We start from the raw sequence: 18,210 nt of genomic DNA, 5'->3' as shown, positions 1-18,210 counted from the left end.
TCAATAGTGGTGATAAAAGGATACGGGCGGCTCTCAAGAGCCCCTTTCCTCGCTTGCCTTCTTGATCGGACCTCATTGACCCTTCGTCAATGTTTAAAAGTAACCAACCGTAGGCTCCACTTTACTTCCATTCCTTCCACCCAACATACCCCTACCAGGCCCGAACTCCAAACAGTAAAATTTGGTAATACTCGAGTATACCGGAATCAAGAGTCTCACTACTATAAGATTCCATATAACAGTCCCCATGGCTCATCGACCTTCACGACCAAGCCCTCGCTGGCTCGATTCAATCGACTACCAATGGGGTTGAGTTCAGTAGTATCAGTAAGGGTCGTTGAACACTCGTCCAAGCGATACCCAATTCATGAATTAAATTCAGTATTTCATGTATCTTTTTTTTTATGGCAAACCCCGTACACGGGGAGGGGATGCCAGCCCCAAATCTTATTGCAAACAAAATAACAAAACTGAGGGAGGGAACAAACCCCCCAAAATTGAAGGTTACAACCAAAACACACCCTAAACCTCTTCAATTAACCAACGAACACCCGGCACTCCACGTGAGTCAAGAATTGTCGAAGCCCGAACTATCGCCGGTAGTTGATGAAACTGATCATACATCCGGGTGCCTCCAGCCCCAATAGCTGCTAGCCTATCCGCAGATGAGTTTGCCTCCCGGAAAATATGTGAGATAGAGGCCGAAAATCCTTCCAGAAGGTCTCTAACTTTCCTCAAAATATTACATAATGGCCACTTAGCAATTACCCCAGAGCCAACCAACTGCACCAAGGTTTTGGAATCCACCTCTACCAATGAAGGACAAAACCCCCGTTGATCACACAACTGCAAACCAAACAGCAAAGCCATACTTTCTGCCTCCAACACATCCTGTTCTCCAAATTCTTTGTAGAAAGCAAAAATCAATTTCCCCTGACTATCACGCAACATACCACCACCCGAGGCCCTACCACAATTCACGCTGGCGTCTGAGTTGAGTTTAAGCAACCAGTGGCGGTTTCTCCCAGGCAATCGCACAAGGGGTCCTCCTCCGCGGAGAGACCTTAATGAATCTTAGCAACTCACAATCCGCATCCCCCGTAAAGTGCGCCCGACGAAACTTACCTGCCCTCCCGAGCTATTCCAAAAAATAATCCACCTCGCGAAGTATCTTGCCAACCTCCCATCGCATGCCCTGATAGCGCTCCTGGTTCCTGGCTAGCCAAAGGAACCAGCACACTACAATTGGCATGACTGCCCGAATGTGATCCTTCGTAGAGGAAGCTGAAGTAAAGTGCCAAGAGACAAAAACTGACGCCATACTCGAGCAATTACGCAACTGAAAACCAAAACGGCCAGACACTCTCCTCCATACTTCCGAAGCAACCGGTCCAGTTAAAAAAACATGCAAAAGAGCCTCCTCCTCCAGGTAGCAACACCCGCACCGAGAAGGCAAAGCCAAACCCCGACAACGCAACGTCATATCCAAAGGGAGGAAATTACGCACCAGTCTCCAAGCCAAAAAAGACATTTTTGCCGGCAAAACCGAAGGCCAAAGTAGGGAGTCGACAAGAGATCGATGTTTCCTTTGCCGAAGCACCTCCCATGCCAACTTAACCGTGAAGCATCTCGTTGGCGAAGGCAACCAAACCATCATATCCTTCCGAGCTAAATCATGAGGTACTTCTTTGATCGCCTGGACGACAAACCCTGGAACCCACCGGGCAAGACGCGTTTCATCCCATCCATCCCTAGCAATAAACTCCGAGACAATAAAATGAGGTTTCTCAGAGCGATCCACCACACTCTCTAACGGCTCATGAAAAACCCATCTATCCTTCCAAAAATCCACAAGGCCTTCCCCTAAACACCACCTAATGTTCTGTTCAGCCATTTGACGTACGGCTACAAGACGCCTCCAAGTACCTGTAGCCTGCTCTACCGATGCCTCCGATGGATGAACTCCTTTGATGTATTTGGCATGCATGAACTTTGCCCAAATGGACTCTCCAAGCCTAAAATGCCACCATAGTTTAGCCGCAAAAGCCCTTGCCATGTCCTTAAAGGACCGAAAACCCAGACCCCCTTCATCAATGGGAAAGCACATCTTGTCCCAGGAAGACCAATGAATGCGCCTCTCCCCCTTATTATCCCAAAGGAAGGAATTACAAATTTTACCCAACCGTGTGAGTACCGCCTTTGGAGGATTCAACACCTGAAGTAAGTACATAGGTAATGAAGCTAGTACATGCCGCAGTATTTCATGTATCATTCAATCATTACAGTGTAATAGTAGACAGTCATATGAGATACCAAATGGGTGAGGGCGATCAAGTACACCCTCACTTAATCAATTTCAACGGAGCAAATAAGCCTTCAAGGCATCAAGTTCACATATACCAAAGCCACATTATAAACAACAAGTGAGTAGTACACTCACCAGGCAAGCAAGTGAAATTTCATAAACTTTCGCCCAAAGAGCGTCTTTAATCACCGTCACGCCCTAAAATATTCAAACAAGCACAATAAGACTAGATTACAAGTCATAAACCAATTCCAAATACCACCAAATAGGGTTCCATAAGAATGTATAAGCACTAGAGTAAACCAGAAAAGTCCGGAAATGGAATTAAGTTTTAACCCAAAAAACAGTTTTTGACATCATTTTGCGGTTTTGGCACCATTGGCGCTATGATTATCGGATGGAGGTGTAAATACACCATTTCGAAGCTAAGAGATAGGGCTACAAAGTTACAGAAGGCTACTCTGTCCAGTTTCTAGTGTAACCAGGTCAAAAATGCAATATACCACACTAGAACCGCAAAAACAGGTTCACAAACCACATTCCAGTTCAAACATCATAAGTCAGGTTACCTAAGTCCAAATCAGGTGATTCCAAAGCCATCCGAAAGCTAAGATACAAGGCTACAATTCATCACAAGACATCAACAACCAAATCAGAAGCATTCCTACTCAAATTGACCAATCACAGACGCCATTATCAAATTTGGGTAGAAACAGGGCAGCAGGGGTAATTCAGTCTTTTCACAAGCTACGTTGCTCCGATTGACATGCAATTTTGTAAGCATCTCTAAAATATCATTCCCTACAACTTTTATGTTTTAACCCAAGGCCAATTCGGCCTCTAACTATGAGGTACTGTGCCGGGCAAAATGTAAGACAATGAAACCCTACCTTTTCCAATTTTCTTCCAAAACAGAAATTTCCTGCAATTAACCACTTTTTCCACCTTCTAGCTTCCTTAAATATCATTTCCAATCATCATACATGCCCACATAATAATAATCATATGAAAACAGAAAATTCACCAATTCAACCAAAAATCATGAAATAACACCAAAGATCATTACTTCAACTACCTCAAGTCACAAATTAAACATCATTCGGTGGAGGAGAGGGGTTCCTTCACAACTCACCTTAGCAACACAAGAAAGATAGCAACTAGTCACCTTATCTTTCTAAACAATTTCACCAATCACCTCACCAACACTAATTGAAGAGGTTTTATGGAACAAAAGCAAGTTTAAGTGGTTGATTTGGTAGATTTGAGCAAGATTGAAGCCAAAATCTTGAAGAGTTTTCTTTCTTTTGTTGCTTGAAGAGGCCAGCTATGAGGAGGAAGAAAATGGTGAATTTTTGGTATTTTTTTTGATTTATTTGGTCAATTGGTAAGAAAATGAATAGTGGTCATAAAGTACAACCAACCAAATGGTGACACTTGTCACCCTATTTAATGCGTACATATCCTTTTGTTCCCTCTCACACCAATCCATATAACAATCTCTAATTATCTCATAGCACCCGATAATTTAACCCCAATATCCAAAACTTAACCTAATTGGCCGAATTTTTTCGAACTTTCCGCACTAGCGGGTCCCACGTCCGGTATACGCTCTTAATTTCTCAAAATCTAACCGATACTACAAAAATCATCTAAAAACTATATTTACTCATAGAAATTATCAGGAAAATTTTTCTAATAAAGAAAATGCAGAAAACATGCCATTAACGAGAAAAATCCTAGAAAAATGAGAAAATTACAGGTTCTCACACTCTCTCCCCCTTAAAAAGAATTTCATCCTCGAAATTCCTTATCATCCCCCTGCTCCGAACTACTTCCAGGAAATCCTCGCTTCTTCGCCTGGAAGTTTCTCACCTGTAGTGTGAGAACCCGTACTTTCTTCATTTTTCCTAGGCTTTAGTTTTTATTTAATCGCATGCTTTTCTGCATTTTTTTTAGTAGAAAAATTTTCTAGATAATTTTATGAGTTAATATAGTTTTTAGATGATTTTCCTAGTATCGGATAGTTTTTTGAAAAATCAAGAATGTATAACGGACGTGGGACCCGCTAGTGCGGAAAGTTCGGAAAAATTCGGTCAGTTAGGTTAAGTTTTGAGTACTGGGTTTAACTTACCGGGTGTTATGAGATATTTAGAGGTACCAAATACATAGGTGTGAGAAAGACAAAAAAAAGTTAGGCATACATTTAATGAAGGTGACATGTGTCACCATATGATTAAATCTTGTTTTGACTTACTATTCAACCTTTTACCAATTACTAAATAAAACCAAAAATTGACCAAAAATCTCCCATTTTTCTTCAAGCTTGGCCGAATCTCTCTCCAAGAAAGAAAGAAAGAAAACCTCTTCAACTTCTTGATTCTCTCTTGCTCAAATTCAAGAACTCAACCATCTAAACTTGTTTTTGTTCCATAGAAACACTTAAGGGAGTGATAGTGAGTTGTTTTGTGGAGTTGTTTGAAAGGCTAAAGTGATTAGTTGCTCTCTCTCTTGTGTTTCTAAGGTAAGTTGAGAAGGACCCCTCTCCTCCCTCTAATGATGCTTAAATCATGATTGGTGGTAGTATAAGATGCACTTTTATGGATTATATCTTGATTTTTGGTTGAATTGATGAAGTTTTATAATTTTTGGGGATTTTTCTGTTTTCATATGAAGACGATTATGTGGTTATGTATGATGATTGGAAATGGTATTTAAGGAAGTTAGAAGGTGGAAAAAGTGGAAAATTGCAAGAAATTTCTGTTTTGGAAGAAAATTGAAAAACTAGGGTTTCCAAGTTCTACATTCTGCCCGGTTTTGTAGCTCATAGTTAGACGCCAAATTGGCCTTGTCTTAAAACATGAAAGTCGTAGGGAATGATATTTTAGAGGTGCCTACAAAATTTCAGGTCAATCGGAGTAGTGTAGCCTGTGAACAGACCAAAATACCCTTGCTGCCCTGGTTTTACCCGAACTTGAGAATTGCTTCTGTAATTGGGTATTTTGGCTGGGAATACTTCTGATTTGGTTTTTGATGCCTTCTGATGAATTTTACCCTTGTATCTTAGCTTTCGGATGGCTTTGGAATCACCTGATTTGGACTTAGGTAGCCTGACTTATGGTAGTTGAACCAGAATGTGGTTGGATAACCTGTTTTTGCGGTTCTGGTTTTGTATTCTGCATTTTTGACCTAGTTGTACTAGAAACTGGACCGAGTGACCTTCTGTAATGTTGTAGACCTATCTCTTAGCTTGGAAACGGTGGGTCTTCTACCTCCATCCGATAACCGTAGTGCCAATGGTGTCAAAACCGTAAAATAACATCAAAAAACTGTTTTCTGGTTTAGAGCTTAATTTCATTTCCGGAAATCTTTCTAGCTTGATTGTTTTATTTATATAACTTTAAGCCTAGTGAATGGCTTTTGGAACTGAGATTATTCTGTATGACATGTTGGGACTGATTTGAGGAAAATAATAAAGCCATTAATGGCTGGAAAATAGGTAAACACAAGGGATATGCTGGCCGAAACTTTACTTGAAGGCTAGTTGGAGTTACTTATGACTTGAGCGAAGGGTTTTTGGGTTGCTCATGCCTTTGATTATATGTGTATTTGGTGTACTGGATTCGTGAAAGTGGAATTATAATTGTTTCACTTTGGTTATTTTAGGGCTTCTTGGTGATTAAAGCTCTATTTTGGGCAAAAACTTTTGACGTGTCTGTACTGAAACCGGTGAGTGTACCACTCCCCTCAATTGCTGTTTAACTTGATTTCTGGCCTGCCATCTGTGAGTTAAATGACTGCACTATCTGTTTATTTTGTTTGAGACGAGGGTGTACTTTATCACACTCGTTCTCTTGTCTGTTCATATGCCAATTTTGGTGCGAATCTAAATCTGTATCTGTATCTATCATCTGTATCTGTATCTGTATCTGTTCGGACGTCGTTTGGAACTTGTATCCAACGACCTTTCTGTGACCTCTGAGCTCAACCCCTGTGGCTAGTTATTCGAGTCGGGCCGGCAAGGGCCTGGTCGATTAGATAACGAACCACAGTAGTCTGTTTTGGGATCTTTGGGTATTGAGACCCTTGATTCCGGGTATACTCGAGTATTACCACTTCTGCTCTGTTCGGTGTGTGGGCCCGATAGGGGTATGTTTGGTGGACGAAATTGGTGTAAAGTGGGGTCTACGGACATGTTGGTTCTATTTACGTTGACGGAGAGTCAACGGGTTCGGATCAAGTACTGCAAATGGAAATCTGGCTCCTGAGAGCCATCTGTATCCTTTAAAGTGTGATGTTCGTTCATTTCTTTTACTTGATGTGGATATGTGACCTATAAATGTTTTCTCATGATTTCTACTGTTCATAGTTTTGGTACCTCATTGAGCTTCTAGCTCACCCCGTCCCGTTATTCTTGTTTTCCTTACAGGAAATCGTCTTTTGGACCAATGATCATTTTGAAAAACGAATTGAGCTTATATAACTACTAGTTTGTATAGCTCCTTGAAAGTTGGAAACCCTAAATGTATTTGAATACAATGGTTCCTTTTGGTTTGTAAACTTACTACTATGTATATATTAATGTGTTTCCTCATGTTGAAGAAAAATTTGTATTTGGGAATGTACATTCTCTCATGTCACATAATGATTGCTTGTACCTGGTTGGGTGATGGCGTGGCAGCGGCCCGTCCAATTCGATTTGATTCGTGAAGTTTTCTTTCAGTTTTGATGAAGTTACGAATGAGTCCCGGCGAGAGCTGGGCAGGCGGTCCGCCGAACCCTTTGGTTCGCCTTAGGGTAAGGTGGGGCTGTCACATGTAGCCTAGCATTCTCTACTCGTTCCGCCTTCTTCACTGCATCGCTGAAGGCGTTAATTTGGGCTGCCGCGAGGTCCTTCTGGATTTCTACGTTCAGGCCCTGGACAAATCGCCGTATTCTTCGTTGCTCAGTCATGATGAGTTCAGGCGGAAATTTGGATAGGCGGGTGAATTGGCTCTCGTACTCCACTACAGATTGGGCCCTCTGATGAAGCCAAATAAATTCATCTTCTTTCCGCTCCTGAACTAGAGGAGGGAAAAATTTCGCATTGAATTCTCTCATAAAATTCACCCAGGTTCGGAGCGTCTGCTCCCGTTCCCACTTCTGCCGAATAACATTCCACCAGGAACGGGCCGCCCCTTCCAGCTGGAAAATGGCAAAAGTCACCTGCCGTTCTTCGGTGTAGTGCAGGGCAGCGAAAATGTCTACCATTTTCTCGAGCCACCTTTCGGTAACATCCGGATCGGGCCCCTCAACGAATTTCGGTGGAGCAAACTTCTAGAATCTTTCAAGTGCCCTGTCATCGCTCTCGACGTGGTTGCCAGGGTTTCCAGGGTTAGAATGAGGGTTTTGACCTTGTTGGTACACCACTTGGGCTAGTAAATTAGTCATTTGCTGCATGGCAGCCGCTATTTGGATGTTAGGATCAACCCTAGATTCAGGGCTAGGGCCAGATGAGGTTTCCCCAGTGCCCCTTTTGTGACGCCTCGAAAAAAAAAATGATGAGTTTGAGAACCCGGAAATTTTCTAATTTTCTAGGGTTTAATTTTTTTTAATCGCCCGCCTTTTTCTACATTTTCTTGATTAGAAAAATTCCCCAGATAAAGTTTATGAGCAAAAATAGTTTTAAAATGATTTTTCTAGTATCGGTTAGTTTTTGAGAAATTAAGAGCGTATTTTGAACGTGGGACCCGCAAGTGCGGTAAATGCATTATTTTTGACAACTTGTTGGAATTTTGTATTAAGTGATATTATTTTACAAAGTGTTAAGATATTTGTATTGGAGAGACAAAAAGATAAGTTTTACACCTAAAGGTGACAAGTGTCACTATCCTATTCACTCTTGGACTTTTGACCATCTTACCTTAACTTTACTAAAACCAAAATTTGACCAAAAATCAAGCCATTTCTTCCTTCTCATGGCTGAAACTTGGAGAGCAAGAGAGAGAGAAAAACCTTCATCTTTCACTCCAATTTCTTACTTCAATCTTGAGTTTTAACCGATGGAATTGCAAATCACTCCATAAAAGTTGGTTACTAAGGAGATTCCAAGGTCTTGGTGGAGTTATTTTGGAGAAGGAACCACTAAACTACTATCTTTTGTGAGGTATCAAGGTATGGTGTGTAAAGATTCATTGTTTGTTTCCAATAATGGTGAATTAGTAACTTGTGATGGCTAAAGAAATGGTTTGATGGATTATATCTTGAATTGTGGTTGACTTGATGAAGTTTTATAATTTTTGGGGATTTTTCTGTTTTAATATGAACATGGTTGTGTGGTTATATATGATGATTGGAAATGATGTTTAAGGACTCTATGAGGTGGGAAAAGTGGTTAATTGCAAACAATTTCTGTTTTGGACCAAAAATTGAAAAGTGAGGGTTTTGTGGTGAACATTCTGTCCGAATTTTTAGGTCCTATATAGAGGCCGAATTGGCCTTTGCTTAAAACATGAAAGTTGTAGGGAATGACATTTTAAAGGTGCCCACAAAATTTCAGGTCAATCGGAGTAGTGTGGAATGAGATAAGTCGAAATTACTATTGCTGTTCTGGTTTTACCCGAAATTGAGATTTGCGACTGTAATTGGGTGTTTTGGTCTGAATTGCTTCCGAATTGGTTGTTGAGGCCTTCTGATGAAATTTAGCCCTATTTCGTAGCTATCAGCTGGTTTTGGAATTTCTGGATTTGGACTTGGAGAGCCTGAGTTATGATGTTTCCGCTAGAATGCGTTTTGTGAATCTATTTTTGTGATTCTAGTATGGTATCTTGCATTTTTGACCTGGTTACACTCGAAACTGGGTTGAGTGACCTTCTGCAATATTGTAACCCTATCTATTAGCTTCGAAACGGTGTATATTGAACCTTCATCCGACAATCGTAGTGCCTTTTGTACCATTACCGTAAAATGACGTCAAAACTGTTTTTCTGGTTTTGAGCTTAACTTTCATTTCCGAACTTTTCCCTAGTTTGACTTGTACTAGTACTACTTGGAGCTTGCTGAATGGCTATTGGATGAACTTGTTGTTGTGTGTGTACCTTTGGGACTGGCTGAGAAGAATAATGAAGCCTTGACGGTTGGGAAAGTAAGTAAATTTAGGGGAAGTGTTGTCCGAACTTTTAAAGGACTTGTTTGCATTGAGTTTGTGATCTAAGACTTGGATTTGAGCAAGGCAATGTTATATGATGGATGATTTCTGAGCCATGGAGGTGAGTGACCTCAAACTATTTCTGAAGTTATTTATGAACCGTTTCCTGCATTATTTACTTTTGAGCTGTTTCCAAAGTTACTTTTGTACCGTTTTCTTGCATTATTTACCTTTAAACTGTTTCCAAAGTTACTTTTGAACTGTTTTCTTGCATATCATACGTACTTGCATATGAGTGTTCCTTGTTTGCTGTATTCCTTGACTTATTGGCTTGTTATTATTGTTTGATAATGTGTTAAGTGCTTCCAATGATTGTTAAGACGAGTTTTCTAGGCGAGTGTGTACTTTATCGCACTCGACCTAAATAAATATGAAATTTTTCAATGATTAATGATTAAATGCTAGTTGCGCATGAATGTAAGCCGTTTGGCTGAACTGGCCACTGCCCTTCGTTACCGATCGACTCGAGTCAGAAGCGGACTCGGTCGGGCGATATGGTGACCCTGGGTGAATTTGGTATACTCGAGTATTACCTTGTAGTCCGGCTATGTCCGGATGGGTGGAGTCCGGCTATGTCCGGATGGGTGGAGACCGGCCAACGTCCGGAAAGAAAAAAAGATGAACGAGGGATTATTTATAAAAAAATGAACGTATCCTTTTCATGAATGTTACTATCACTTTCCATTGTACATGTTTCTTGAATTATTGATACTCCATATTTAATGTTTTGTAAATGCTGTAATCGTTTCTGGATTTATCATTTGATTTATGACATCATTGAAATGAAATATTGTTAAACCGATTTAATTACTGATTTTCTGGTTACTCGCTGAGCTTTTAGCCCACCCCAAAACTATTTTATTCCCCTCCACAGGGCTCGTGGCGAAGGAAGGACTTGTAGTACTTGTGCACGTGTATGGATGGCCTAAACTTTTACAATTTTGGATTTGGAATTGTCGCGCCCCATTTTTGAATAAATAAATAAATGGTTTTAAAAAAAAATGTATTTTTTGATTCAATTTGTGATTTGAAAAATGAATTGGGATTTAAAAGGAAAATGGGTCTAAATGGGGGTTTTGAGAGTGCGACGATTTGACCCAAAAATTATGGTTTAAAAAGGGTTTTTGAAATAGAAAACGGAGTCGCCACTTGGTAATGAGTTAAGGTGTACCAAGTCACCTAAAAAATGTATTTTTAAAGAAAAATAGGAAAAGGTAGTGAGAAACCCTTTTTAAACGACTCCTAGTCTATGTAAACCAAAGAAAAAGGTTCGGGAGTCACATTTGACAAAGGGGAAGGCAAGGATAAAATCCAAGGCACCCCTTTGACCTAGCCAAGGCTAGTTGCATGATTTAATCAAAGTTTTTCTTGTTTTAACCAAAGAAATTATTACATTTGGATGCACTACATGAATGCAAAAGAAAGAAAAAATGTAAACCCAAATTCTAAAATGTCTCTTGTAAGGTTTTTGGTCCCAACCACATGAATTGTGGCGGCCAATAAAGGAAAACCTTATAGAGGTCGATTAATGCAAATGATAGCTAAAGTGCAAGTGTGCATGTGTATAAAAGGTGCACGTGTGAAATTGTAAAAAATCCAAGTGTTTGTGTGCAAGTGTATGAAATATAGTGATAAGTGCATGTAGGTGTAATTAAGTGCAATTTTGTGAAGTAGAAATCAAAATGAACAATAAGGAAAGGAAAAGTGATGAGGAAATGTGAATTGAAAAAAATGAGTAAGTGATAAATGAGAATGAATGAACCTAAAGGAATGCATCAGGTCGGGTATGGGAATGACTCCTAACTTTTTCGACTTCGATTTTCCCTTTGATTAGAAAGCAAAACTAGCGTGCTAAGGCTATCGAGTAGCCACACTCGCTCGTTTCCCTTATCGGAGGGGATTTTCACGCAAATGAACCCTAACTAGCATGAGATGCAAGTCCTAAAGTGAAGGGGAAGGGGTTTGAGGAACATACCAAATGATAAACTAAGGAAAAATGCGTGATATGTGGTGATCATGCACTTAATGAAAAAGGAAAAAAGAACCTATTGGGTCTAGCATTGGACTAGCCCATCCTATGAATTCCGACTAGCGTTGGACTAGTGGAAACGATAAAAGAAGCCACAACTAGCGTTGGACTAGTGTGGTGACGTACATTCATCCATTTCATTCATCCACACTATAAAAAGCGAGTAGGCATGCGAATCACTTATAAACACGTAGCACATAACACTTAGCATGCTTGACTAGATGCAAAATCCTAATAAAGCATTTAACATATAACACATAGGCATGCAACCATTACATTTGCTAACTAAAACAAAAGGGAAAGGGAAAATGGACCAAATTACTTACTACGCCCTATCTATTACAAGCCAAGAGGTGTACACATACCCCATTAATAAAAATCAAAAGTAAATGAAATAAATGAAAGGAAATAAGGAGAGGCTAGGAAAGCAAGTAGACATGCAAATTTCAATTAGCACATTAGTTCACATAGGAGAGATAAAAAGGGGTAAAAGAAATTATACCTCCCTTGGAATGGTGCCTTAAATGGAGTGAAATCACTTATTTATCTTCCAAAATAAAAGAAATGGTCAATGTACCAATTTATTTGAAGAAATTAAAGAAAATAGGCAAACACGAGCTCATTCGGTCATAAAGCCCCTAAAGTCATGACTTAAGTGCAATTGACAAAGCATGGTAGTTAATTGAAGCAAAACAATCAATGAAGTTGCAGAATTAAAACTGCTAAGGACCAAATTGAAGACATTATTCAATTGGTTGGGTCATAGTGGCATAACGGGAGACTTGGGGGGTCGAAGTACAATTGTTGGAAAATTTCTCATGCATGCTACGAAGAAGATTTCTGCATTTCAAACCTTCTGCAACTAAAAACAACAAACATTTCTGCAGCCAAAAAAGCATCGCAAATTGCATTCCCGCCAGCAAACCTCAACCTCAATCAATTTGATCAAAACCTTTCGACCAAAACATCCCAAAACTTATCGCAGCAACATGCAACACAAGTTCAACATTCAGCCAAAGCAAAACATAGAAGGAACTCATGCAAAAAGACGCAAAGAAAGCTCATGCATTCTGCAAAAATCTGAAAAGAAAACAAAAGAAAGCTTTGCTGCAACTTTTCTCAAACGAAATCATGATTTCCAGCTGGACAATAAGGCACATGATTCCGCCATCCAAACAAAACAGAAACATAGGGGAAACTGATACAGAAATTCTGGACAGAAATGTTCATGTGAGCAGCTTGCAGGAAGAAAAAGAAAAACAGCAAAAGTGTGAGGATGAAATGCAGCTTTTGGACAAAATATGCAGCCTGGCTCGAAGATGTTTCAGATAAAATCATAGTTTGAAGCCATACAACAAGACACATCACCTCAATATCCAAACAAACAACAATATAGAGGGGACTGAAGCAAAATTCTGGAAGCATATTCACACAAAAAAAAAAAATGGTTTGGCAACCTGAAATTTATTTTTCCAGCAAAGTGTTTGATCTTAGTTCCAATGTTTTAAGTGACTCAAACATGCAAACTCAATCTAATAAAGCTGTCCATTCCTTCTCTTTAATGCCAGATTGAACATGTCACTTAAGTGTGAAGATTCATTAGACTGCTATGGAAGGGAATACGGTAAAAAAATGCAGCAAACTTTCACTTCCTTCACTTCAATTTAGATATGTTCATACCACATAACCCAAGCCACCAAACATAGCAGACATCTAACCAGCCTTCATGACATTCAAATCAGATTTTTCACAGTCATCAACCCAACATCAAATGCGCGAACTTATGACAGGGAAAGGGAAAGGAAAATGCAACTACATGATATGAACATCTACCTTTAACTCAACGTTTTCAAGAAAACATGCAAAGGTTCAACCCATTCAGCAAAAACAGAATCTTTTAACATATTGCCACCCATTCTCCCATCAAACATGCGCACCCAAAGAAACCCAAAGAAACTACAGCCAAAGAAACATTAGAATAGACCTGTCTGCAGTCCTTAAGACATTTTCTACATATGCAAAGACTGAATGTAAACATTAAGCAAAAACCCATGAGTTCATCGGGTGGCCACTATAAAAACTCTAAACCCTTGCTATTGATCATACCCGAATCATGACTTAGCAAGTGAACAATATGACAGAATCATAGAAACAGCAAAAACTTGAATCAGTAGTAAACATCAAGAAAATAACCTCCGATGGCTTCATCTTTTGTGAAAACATGTAGAAATCTTCACAAATAAAGGAAAATCTTTACCTGAAAGTGTTGATTGACCTTGAAATCTGCCCAGATACGCGTGATGGTTCCAAAAGACACGCTCGAGTACTTTTGCTGCAGAAAAGGCTGATTCGTTGAGTGATCCTTCTCCTTCCGTTCTCAGCTTTGAAGTCTTTCTCCAAATTTTCCAGATTTTCTTTGCTTGCTTTCAAATCATCCTCAGATTTTCTTTGCTTGCTCTCAGATCCTCTTTCTCGCTTAGCTCACTCTAAAAACTTCCTTCCCCTCGCTCAGTTTCCTTACTCTTCAAGCGGCCACTCCCCTCTCTCCTTCCTTTTCGGCTGTCCACCCTTTTTTATTTATGTGGAAACCTCACAACCCTAAACACTCCCAGCCCTCTTCTGTATTTGCAGCCAAAGGAGCCGTCCCAAACTTTCCTTGCAAGCTGCTACAAATGCAGCTTGCCGCGGCTATTTTTTTTTTTTTTTAAAACAACTTGATAATTACAAAAATGATAAAATAAAAATAAAAATAATAAATTGACAAAAACCAGGTAATAATAATAATAATGAAAATAATTTAAAAACTAAACAACTAGAAACAACAAAAATGGCCATTTTTCCATCTTTTTTCCTACATTTTTCTTTTTCATAGTTTTTTCATTTTTCACCTTTTCTCTTTTTTCTAAATGAATCAAACAACAATAAAAGATAAATTAAGTAGAAATGACTAAAATAAAGCTAAATAAAACAAAATTGCTATTTTTCTTTTCTTTTTCCTTTTTTTTCCTTTTTATGATTTTTCTTTTTTTCTCTTTTTTCATGATTTTTCCTTTTTCTCTTTTTTTTCATTTCAAGAAATTCTATGCTAAAAACTTACAAATAAAAATAAAACTATAAACTAAAAACTAAAAATCGAATAAAACTAACACGACAAATAAAAAACTAAAAATAAACAGTAAATGAAATTACACCAAAAATTTGGTGTCTACAGTTTGCCCCTCTTTGTCTGAGTTTTGGAAAAACTTGAGACAAAGAAGTAGACACCAAATACTTACCTGCTTTATTCGGCGGCGAACGTCACGAACGGTGGACGTTTTAGAAACGGGGACTGACCCCTTTTGACAAAGCTTAAAATGGAATTGACTCAGACAGGAAATTTAAAACGGGACTGACCCGAACAGAAATTTAAAAACGGGACTGACCCGAACAGGATTTGAAATCATGGGACTGACGCGAACAAAATGTAAAATCATGGGATAGACCCACGGGATAGAAATGTAAAATCATGAACAGAAATTTAAATGGGATAGACCCGGACTGAAATTTAAATGGGATAGACCCAGACAGAAATGTAAAACGGGACTAATCCGAACAGAAAAATTAAAATTGGGACTGACTAGAGAAGGGAATTCAAATCATGGGACTGGCCCGAACAAGCTTTAATTGCGGGACTGACCCGAATAAGCTTTGAATCGCGGGACTGACCAGAATAAACTTTGAATTGCGGGACTGACCCGAATAAGCTTTTGATCATGGAACTGACCCGAAAATGCTTTTGATCATGGGACTGACCCGAAAAATGCTTTTGATCGTGGGACTGACCCGAATAAGCTTTTAATCGCGGGACTGACCCGAACAGGCTTTGAATCGCGGGACTGACCCGAATAAACTTTGAATCGTGGGACTGACCCGAATAAGCTTTTGATCATGGGACTGACCCGAAAGTGCTTTTGATCGTGGGACTGACCCGAAAATGCTTTTGATCATGGGACTGACCCGAAAATGCTTTTGATCGAGGGACTGACCCGAAAATGCTTTGAATCATGGGACTGACCCGAATAAGCTTTGAATCGTGGGACTGACCCGAAAATGCTTTGAATCGTGGGATTGACCCGAATAAGCTTTGAATCGTGGGACTGACCCGAAAATGCTTTGAATCATGGGACTGACCCGAAAAGGCTTTGAATCATGGGACTGACCCGAGTAAGCTTTGAATCAGGGGACTGACCCGAATATGATTTGAATCATGGGACTGACCCGAATAAGTTTTGAATCATGGGACTGACCCGAAAATGCTTTTAATAATCGGTCAGTGGGATTAAGCCCAAACCTGCCGTGATGAAACTTGATTTGATTTTGATTTTGATTCTTTTCTTTTCTTTTTTTTTCTGATTTTTTTTTATTTTTTCTGATTTTTTTTTTGGTTGTCTGATTTTTTGATTTTTTTTTATTTTTGAAAAACTTCCCAAAATAATTTGCCCCAGTATGATGAATTGATCAGTGGGATTACACCCAAGCCTGCCTTGGTTGCACTGGCGGCACAAATTTCAGACTCAATGGGATGTTGGCGGCACAAATTCCAGGCCCAACGGAATTTTGTGAAGTTGGCGGCACAAATTCCAGGCCCAACTTGCTGTTTGGAATGTTGGCGGCACGAAATCCAGGCCCAACGGAATTTTTGGAAGGTTGGCGGCACTAAATCCAGGCCCAACTTGCTGTTTGGAATGTTGGCGGCACGAAATCCAGGCCCAATGTGATTTTTGAAATATTCAGTGGGGTAAGATCCAATCCTGCCTCCAATTGGTCAAGAAATTAAGTGTGATTGTCAAGAAACAAGAAATTTGATTTTCCAAGAAACAAGAATTTGAACTTGATTTTTTGATTTTTTGAATTTTGAATTTTCTGATTTTTCGAGAAAATCTTTTTCAAAATAAATTGCCCTCAGTGTAGGGTCCCTTTTCCCTTCTCTCTTTTCTTCCTTCGGCGTTGGCCTTTCACATCACCAGATGCTCCTTCGTCGATTTCAACTATGAATACCTGCACAGGGGGCTTACAAAAATATGACATGCACTTGAATTTCATGAAAAGAAACAGCGTGTTTGATTTGAAAAATGCATTATTTGATTCTTGGACGAAATCCTCAAATGAACTATAAAAATTTTGCCCCAGTGTGGGCTTATTCTGTGAAATCCCATGAATAAAAATTTGCCCCAGTGTGGGCACAATTTGCGAAATCTTGTAAATGAAAATTTGCCCCATTATGGGCCTATTTTGCAAAATCCCTCAAATGAAAATTTGCCCCAGCGTGGGCTTATTTAATTGCAAAAAATTTGTTTGGATGACACTCCATTTATTTGAACAATGTAAGAAACTGTGTTTCCTAACAGAAAATTTGATGATGAATCTTTCGAAATAATTCCAAATTACAAAAGATTTCTTTCCCACTTTAGCATAAATGCTTAGGGTAATGGATTACCACTTCTCATCTTTCAGGACCAATCAAGTGGGTGTTATTTTTGATTTTGAGGTGGCTAAGGAAAATGAGAAATCAAGATTTGTCTTGTTTTTGTGCCCCCAATCGTATGTAATCCATTGAATATCACATCTTAGTGAAAGCAAATAGTTTGTCACCCCTATTTCTTAAGAAAATTTAGTCAACATATAAGCTTTAAACTTGTACCAAAATGGGTAGAAGCGATAGCTAAACCTGTGAAAACTGGTTATACCCCCATGATCACAAATGATTGATGGATTTCTTACGAGCATAATCCTCACTTTGGATTGTCATGAAGGAATAAGTCAACGATGGACTTTATTAACTTGTAATGTGGCTTGAAACGATAGCTGAAGGATAAGTCTTTCAAGGACATTGCACCGAAGATCGCATTTTTCCAAAACTGCCCCTATTCTGAACTCAAAGATCTCAGAATTTGTTTGTATTCTTCTCATCATTCACCAGGGACTTCAACGTCGAATTTTTCTGCTTTTCTTGCATTTACTTTTCTTACTTTGCTTTTTGCCTCTTTTCCCTTTCCCTCAACTTGGTGGGTTTTCACATGGTGAGTAGTGTCAACCCCATACCCAAACAATTCAGAAATACAGCTAAAATTTTCGGCATCAGAAATTTTCTTGACAGGGCCATTGCAAAGAACAGAAGTCAGGACTTTTCAGCTTTTGTAATGGGGTCTGGTGGGGTGCTTAGAAAAGTTAAGGTTTGAAAGCGGATTTCAAAAGTGGTTTGAATAATCTGAGATCGCATTGCTGCGCCAACCCTATTTTAGGGCTAAATCAGAATTTGCCCCAGTTTATGCTCAATTGAGGCTTTTTCTCTTTCATTTTGTTTTTCCCTCGGCCTTTTGCCATTCCTTTGAAATTTTTCAAAAATTTGCCCCAGTTTATTTTGAACTGAGGTTCTCTTTTCTTTTGCTTTTGTTGTTGCCTTAGCACTTTTCACCTCTTGGGACTTTTCTTTTCTTTTCCAACTCAAAGTTACCCCAGTGTGGGGTTTGCGATTCTCAGGGGTTGCCAAACGAAGTAATTTATTCTGAAAACTCAAAAGGGATAATTAGGGATAGAATGTTCGATTGGAAAAGAAGAGGGCCTGACTTTTAATCCGTTCCTTACATTAACCCTGAAAGGAAAATTTTCATTAATGCGAAATTTTTGCATGCACCTGAATCAACTGACTGAGGA

The sequence above is a fragment of the Coffea arabica genome, chromosome 6c, assembly GCF_036785885.1.
Source record: "Coffea arabica cultivar ET-39 chromosome 6c, Coffea Arabica ET-39 HiFi, whole genome shotgun sequence".
Classification (NCBI taxonomy): domain Eukaryota; kingdom Viridiplantae; phylum Streptophyta; class Magnoliopsida; order Gentianales; family Rubiaceae; genus Coffea; species Coffea arabica.
Note: the sequence above shows the minus strand (reverse complement) of the source record.